Source organism: Furipterus horrens, unplaced genomic scaffold, assembly GCF_987537825.1.
Source record: "Furipterus horrens unplaced genomic scaffold, mFurHor1.1.pri manual_scaffold_8, whole genome shotgun sequence".
Lineage (NCBI taxonomy): Eukaryota > Metazoa > Chordata > Mammalia > Chiroptera > Furipteridae > Furipterus > Furipterus horrens.
In genome coordinates this window covers 58298070-58303456 of record NW_028327178.1, presented here as the reverse complement: position 1 = coordinate 58303456, position 5387 = coordinate 58298070, and the positions used below count along the sequence as shown (strand labels likewise).

Genomic DNA, 5387 nt, shown 5'->3' with positions numbered 1-5387 from the left:
TTCTAGAAAAAGTTTTTAAGAAGTTTATATTTTGAGTTTATTATTACCTTTAATTCAAAACTAGTAAACTCAACACAAGAAAACATATCTAGTTTATTTTTCCCATAAAATAATTCACTAGATTATTAGGTTATGAAAGAAAACAAGTGACTATTTTGATGATTGTCTTAGTAAAAAATGATGCTTAGTAAATACAGAAAAAAGTCTTTAATAAATTTCAATGCATTTGTGAATTTTAAAACTCTCAGAAAAATAGTAACACAAGGAATAATGTTGAACTTGATAAAGCCTATACACCTAACACACACCTCTCCAAGAAACTTAAAGATCAGGCAAATTAAAAATTAGTTAAAGATATAAAAGCATTGAAGCAAACAATCAGCAAGTGTGATCTGATAAACATATATAGAACTCTGCAATCACCATGTTTACATGAGAGTAAATTTACAAAATTTATTTGGTTTATAATATCAATAAATTTCAAAGAATTGGTTTAATATGGGCCACATTCTCAAGCAGTGAAATCAAGTTACAATCAATAAAAATTGAACATAGAGAAGATGTTGGTATGGGTGTCCATAATCCTTTGAACATCTTTTCCTGCTCTCAAAGTTGTCCAGAGTGTCTTTTCCTTCCCCTTCTCCTTTTCTTCTTTTTAAAATCCCTGACCATTGTTTATTATAAAGGTGAACTCTAATCAGCTTATTGGTAGGATTTCTGGTAGAAAGCACAGGCACTAGGACCTCCAAACTTTTTGGATTCACAGTAAAGGAGATCAGCTACCAGTAGGGTCTTGCCATCCTGAATGAAGATGTCTTTAATCCCCTTCTTGGAAGCCTTATCCATGTATTTCTGGTAATAGGCCACCAGGACTTTGGAGATGGGCTGACAGATTGCATAAGTCGAGGTGACATGGCCACAGACTTGGACATTCATGCCAGCAAATTACTCCTTCCCATGTCTGTACAGCAGCATGGATGGCCCAAACATCTCCAGGGGCCACCCATTCACCTTGATATGGCTTGTACCCTGTCTGCAGTGAGCCATGGCTGTAGCTGTCTTCTTGTGTCCAAAGACCCACAAGGAGTGCAAAGGACCCTTGGACGGACATGCATGAGAGATTCTCGCCATGCAGCCTAACACCAGAAAAGGTAAGTGTTCCTTCTGACATAGAATTCCATAAAAAAAATATGGAATCATAATTTAAATTTCAAAAGGAAAAAGCTCTGTCAATCTAGCAAAAAGAATTAGCAAAACATCCGTTAAAAAATGAAGGACCAATAAAGATGTTTTCAGGCAAACATAAGCTGAGAAATTCCTCATAAGACACCCAGAATCAAAAGAAACACTGAAGAAAGAGAAAATTATTCCAATTGGAGGCATGGACATCCCAGAAGGAAAGAATGCTAGAAATGGAAATGTATGAATAGCCCTGGCCAGGTAGCTCAGTTGATTAGAATGTTGTCAGGATATGCTACAGTTGCAGGTTTGATTTGCCATCAGGACACATACAAGAAACAATCAGTGAATGCATGTAAGTGGAACAACAAACCAATGTTTTTCTCTTTGTAAAATCAATTAACAGAGGTGGGTTGTTCAAGTTAATTCAAACTTCTACCATGTCAATTATTTTAAAACTATACCAAGAAACTTGGAAATATTTTTTATTTGTTTAAGATGTATTTTTAATGATCTCTCAGTATAAAAAATAGTATTACTTAAGAGACTTGTTTTGTTCAAAGTGCTGCTTCATAAAACTAGTTTTCAAAGTAGTGCATGTACTATTAGCATATGAATATTATAAGTGAATACCCCTGGCTGGTTTGGCTCAGTGGATTGAGCGTCGGCCTGCGAGCTAAGTGTCGCTGGTTCGATCTTCCAGTCAGGGCACATCAGAGAAGGAAAACTCTGACTCCAAAAAACCTCCGCTGCCTTGCGGCATACCTCTTCAGGGGAAAGGCTAAGGGAGTAAACCCTGACAGAAAATCCGGAGCCGGAGTCCCTAAGGCGGTTTGACGTTGTAGTCAACACCAGCAACTCCTGCGGTGCACCTGAAGCCAAGCTGTATTGACTCCGTCTTTCCCTTGGACCCTTCAGCTGCGAAGAGAGGGGGGGTCTGCTGCATGGGCAACAGCAGACCTTCCATATCACCCTGCCCAGGCTCTGTAGCTTCAGCTTCACTGGAGAGGACACTCCAGCGTCATCGCAAGATGTCGATTCAACACGGGAGGAGACAGATACCGTGTCACTCCCGAGTCGGACTGCACAGCCATTCTCGGCAGTGCAGATAGACTCTTAAGAAGCTACACCATCGTCTCTCGAGACGGACGGCTGCCGACGACGACGACGACGATTATAAGTGAATAAATTCCATATTAGCATTCTAGTTATGTTATATAAACATTGTTTCATTTTAATTAGTAACCTATTATAATAGCAATAGTGAATGAAAGAAATAGTAACTGGAATATCATAGAGAGATCGACATAAGACAATTACAACCACAAAGATTATTCTAGTTTGGAGCAATAATAAGGCAAAAGAAAATGTACTTAATTTTCTGCTTAATTGTTTAAAAAGATACAAAAATCAAAATATCACATACTACAAATAGATGCATTTAAAGTGGTATGTGTAGAGAGAGGAAAATATATAGCATTAAAATTTTATATTAGACAAGAATAGGACCTCTGGCCAAGATGGAGGCACAGACAGCCACGCTGTATCTCCCTCCACAACTAAAAAGGAATACAACTACCTCAAAACTAGAAACAACCAGAAGTTCCAGAAAATCAAACTGCATGGAAGCCCAACAAACAAAGCTATAAAGAAGAAATACTCATCCAGACAGGTGGGGGGAGGGGTTGGAGCTGGGGCAGCAGCAGTGGCAGGCAGTAGTAGGCCAGTGGAAAGCACAGTTACATGTTTTAAAAAGTCAGGAGGGACGCTTGTGGAAAATTCCCAGCTCCTCACCAACTGCACAGCTCACAGTCACAACACCTAGCGAAAATCAAGACTCATTGCTTCTGACTGCGCAAGCCAGTGAGGGTTGGGGCGGAGGCAGAAACTGCCAGTCTCTCAGCAGAGTCCAATTGTTTAAATGGCCCCCACAGTACTAGAACACCTGCAGATGCATTCACTCTGGGAATGACGGCCAGGACAACAGCTAGAAAGGCGCCAGTCCCTGCAGAAGTGGGAGAAGTGCCTGGAAAAGGGGCAAGTGTTGGGCAAGCAGCATTGCTCCCTCTCAGACCCCTTCCCCACATACAGTGCCACAACATGGTGAAACAGGTCGCCTGTACTGATAAATACCTAAGGCTTCGCCCCTTACAATGTAAGAGGAGTGACAGCTCTACCTAAGACACAGAGGCAATCAAACACAGGAGCCTGTCAAGAAGAGGAGACAGAGAAGTATGGCCCCCAAAAGAGAATGAATCAAGGTTCCAATGGGAGAACTAAGTGACGAGGAGATACCCAACCTAACAGATAAGGAGATAGCCAAGTTAACAGATGCAGAATTCCAAACTCTGATGATAAAGATGCTTACAGGCTTGACAGATATGCTTGAGTATGACAAATATAAGAGAAGAAGTAAAGGCTGTGCTAAGTGAAACAAAGGAAAAGCCACACAAAACCAATGGTGAAGGGAAGAAAACCAGGGTTCAAATCAATGATTTGGAACATAAGGAAGGAAAAAACAGTCAACCAGTGCAGAATGAGAAAACAAGAATTGAAAAAAAATGAGGAGAGGCTTGGGAACCTCTGGGACAACTTTAAATGTGCCAACATCTGAATCATGGGGGTGCCAGAAGGAGAAAAGAAAGAGAAAGAAATTGAAAACTTCCCAAATTTTGTGAAGGAAATAGACATAGAAGTCCAGGAAGCATGGAGAGTCCCAGATGAGCTGGACCCAGAGGGAACCACACCAAGACACGTCATGATTAAAATGTCAAAGGTGGAAGATAAAGAGAGAATTCTAAAAGCATCAAGAGAGAAGTGGAGAGTTGCCTAAAATGGAGTGCCTATAAAACTATCAGCTGACTTCTCAAAAGAAACTTTGCAGGCAAGAAGGGACTGGCAAGCAGTATTCAATGTGATGAAAAGCAAGGACCTAGAACCAAGATTACTCTATTCAGCAAAGCTATCATTTAGAATGGAAGGGCAGATGAAGTGCTTCCCAAACAAGGTAAAGGTAAAAGAGTTCATCATCACCAAGCCATTATTTTATGAAATGTCAAAGGGACTTACTTAAGAAAAAGAAGATCAAAACTATGAACACTAATATGACAACAAACTCACAGCTATCAAAAACTAAATCTAAAAAATAAAAACAAAATCCACTGGTTTGGTTCCCAGTCAGGGCACATGACTAGGTTGCGTGTCAGGTCCCCAGTTTCGGGTGCAAGTGAGAGGCAACCACATAGTGATGTTTCTCTCTCTCTCTCTCTTTCTCCCTTCCCCCCTCTCTAAAAATAAAATAAATAAATAAATAAACAAACAAATGAATAAATAAATAAAAAGGCTGCATTTAACTTACAAACATGAAGTTAACTATGTTAACAAATAGTTACTAAACCCCTAAAAAGAAAAAATCCAACTAAGGAAATCAGAATAGGAACAGAATCATAGGTATGGGGATCATTTGGAGGGTTATCAGCTGGGAGGGGAAAGGGGGAGAAATGAGGAAATGGTGCAAGGGTTAAGAAGCATAACTGATTGGTACAAAATAGACAGGGGGAAGTTAAGAATAATATAGGAAAGGGTGAAGCCAAAGAACTTATATGCATGACCCATGGACATGAACTAAGCAGGGGTGGTATTACTGGAGGTGGGGTACTGGGCAGAAAGGAGCAAAGGGGAAAAATTGGGACTACTGTAACAACATAATTACTAAAATATACTTAAAAAAAGAATAAAGGTAAAAATAAATTGACAGCATCATCTTTAAGAAGTTACAAAAACATACAAAAAGTTTACAATAAATGAAGACAAAAAGAGATACTTCATATCCCGCCAACAATCCAGGCCAAGAACCAGCATCCAGCAACAGAGTACTTTACTCCTCCCTCAGAATAAATGGAGATCAGTAATTGGATGTTTATGACCAAAAAAGGTAGAATTTTATCCAACACTTCTCCGAGATTGTCAGGGTCCTGACTGAGGATGACATGGGGCACCCAGAAATAGGAGATGCTATTGCCCAGCTCAAGGAGGTCCTGGAGTACAATGTCATTGGAGGCAAGTACGAGTGGGGTATGATGGTGCTGATAACATTCCAGGATCTGGTGGAATCAAGAAAGCTGGATGCTGATAGTCTCCAGTGGGCCATGACAGTGGGCTGGGGTGTGGAACTGCTCCAGGCTTTCTTCCTGATGTCAGATGACATT

At 40.2% G+C, this 5387-nt stretch overlaps 1 pseudogene; it reads right to left on the bottom strand.

Moving 5' to 3' along the window:
• Positions 1-702: 702 nt before the first annotated feature.
• On the bottom strand, positions 703-1131 carry LOC150002986 (small ribosomal subunit protein uS9 pseudogene; annotated as a pseudogene).
• Positions 1132-5387: the final 4256 nt, after the last annotated feature.